A 2641-nucleotide genomic window follows, 5' to 3' on the forward strand; every position below is an offset into this window, starting at 1 on the left:
CTAGGAGAGATGACAGAGATGGAGAGAGATAGAGATGACAGAGATGGAGAGAGAGAGAAAGTCATCAACATCAAACAAACCTTCACAAAAGCTGAAAGGCAGGATGTAGTGTTTATAGAACACCTCTGTAGTGACTGACCCACAGCCTCCTATTAATACCTGTACTACCTGACCCACAGCCCCCTATTAATACCTGTACTACCTGACCCACAGCCTCCTATTAATACCTGTACTACCTGACCCACAGCCTCCTATTAATACCTGTACTACCTGACCCACAGCCTCCTATTAATACCTGTACTACCTGACCCACAGCCTCCTATTAATACCTGTACTACCTGACCTACAGCCTCCTATAAATACCTGTACTACCTGACCCACAGCCTCCTATAAATACCTGTACTACCTGACCCACAGCCTCCTATTAATACCTGTACTACCTGACCTACAGCCTCCTATAAATACCTGTACTACCTGACCCACAGCCTCCTATTAATACCTGTACTACCTGAACCACAGCCTCCTATAAATACCTGTACTACCTGACCCACAGCCTCCTATTAATACCTGTACTACCTGACCCACAGCCTCCTATTAATACCTGTACTACCTGACCTACAGCCTCCTATAAATACCTGTACTACCTGACCTACAGCCTCCTATAAATACCTGTACTACCTGAACCACAGCCTCCTATAAATACCTGTACTACCTGACCCACAGCCTCCTATAAATACCTGTACTACCTGACCTACAGCCTCCTATAAATACCTGTACTACCTGAACCACAGCCTCCTATAATACCTGTACTACCTGACCCACAGCCTCCTATTAATACCTGTACTACCTGACCCACAGCCTCCTATTAATACCTGTACTACCTGACCCACAGCCTCCTATTAATACCTGTACTACCTGACCCACAGCCTCCTATTAATACCTGTACTACCTGACCCACAACCTCCTATTAATACCTGTACTACCTGACCCACAGCCTCCTATTAATACCTGTACTACCTGACCTACAGCCTCCTATTAATACCTGTACTACCTGACCCACAGCCTCCTATTAATACCTGTACTACCTGACCTACAGCCTCCTATTAATACCTGTACTACCTGACCTACAGCCTCCTATTAATACCTGTACTACCTGACCCACAGCCTCCTATTAATACCTGTACTATCTGACCCACAGCCTCCTATTAATACCTGTACTACCTGACCCACAGCCTCCTATTAATACCTGTACTACCTGACCCACAGCCTCCTATTAATACCTGTACTACCTGACCCACAGCCTCCTATTAATACCTGTACTACCTGACCTACAGTCTCCTATTAATACCTGTACTACCTGACCTACAGCCTCCTATTAATACCTGTACTATCTGACCCACAGCCTCCTATTAATACCTGTACTACCTGACCCACAGCCTCCTATTAATACCTGTACTACCTGACCCACAGCCTCCTATGAATACCTGTACTACCTGACCCACAGCCCTCCTATTAATACCTGTACTACCTGACCCACAGCTCCTATTAATACCTGTACTACCTGAACCACAGCCTCCTATTAATACCTGTACTACCTGACCCACAGCCTCCTATTAATACCTGTACTACCTGACCCACAGCCTCCTATTAATACCTGTACTACCTGACCCACAGCCTCCTATTAATACCTGTACTACCTGACCCACAGCCTCCTATTAATACCTGTACTACCTGACCCACAGCCTCCTATTAATACCTGTACTACCTGACCTACAGTCTCCTATTAATACCTGTACTACCTGACCCACAGCCTCCTATTAATACCTGTACTACCTGACCCACAGCCTCCTATTAATACCTGTACTACCTACCCACAGCCTCCTATTAATACCTGTACTACCTGACCCACAGCCTCCTATTAATACCTGTACTACCTGACCCACAGCCTCCTATTAATACCTGTACTACCTGACCCACAGCCTCCTATTAATACCTGTACTACCTGACCCACAGCCTCCTATTATACTGTACTACCTGACCCACAGCTCCTATAATACTGTACTACCTGACCCACAGCCTCCTATTAATACCTGTACTACCTGACCTACAGTCCTCCTATTAATACCTGTACTACCTGACCCACAGCCTCCTATTAATACCTGTACTACCTGACCCACAGCCTCCTATTAATACCTGTACTACCTGACCCACAGCTCCTATTAATACCTGTACTACCTGACCCACAGCCTCCTATTAATACCTGTACTACCTGACCCACAGCCTCCTATTAATACCTGTACTACCTGACCCACAGCCTCCTATTAATACCTGTACTACCTGACCCACAGCCTCCTATAATACCTGTACTACCTGACCCACAGCCTCCTATTAATACCTGTACTACCTGACCCACAGCCTCCTATTAATACCTGTACTACCTGACCCACAGCCTCCTATTAATACCTGTACTACCTGACCCACAGCCTCCTATTAATACCTGTACTACCTGACCCACAGCCTCCTATTAATACCTGTACTACCTGACCCACAGCCTCCTATTAATACCTGTACTACCTGACCCACAGCCTCCTATTAATACCTGTACTACCTGACCCACAGCCTCCTATTAATACCTGTACTA

Source organism: Salvelinus namaycush, unplaced genomic scaffold (assembly GCF_016432855.1).
Source record: "Salvelinus namaycush isolate Seneca unplaced genomic scaffold, SaNama_1.0 Scaffold37, whole genome shotgun sequence".
NCBI classification, from domain to species: Eukaryota; Metazoa; Chordata; class Actinopteri; order Salmoniformes; family Salmonidae; genus Salvelinus; species Salvelinus namaycush.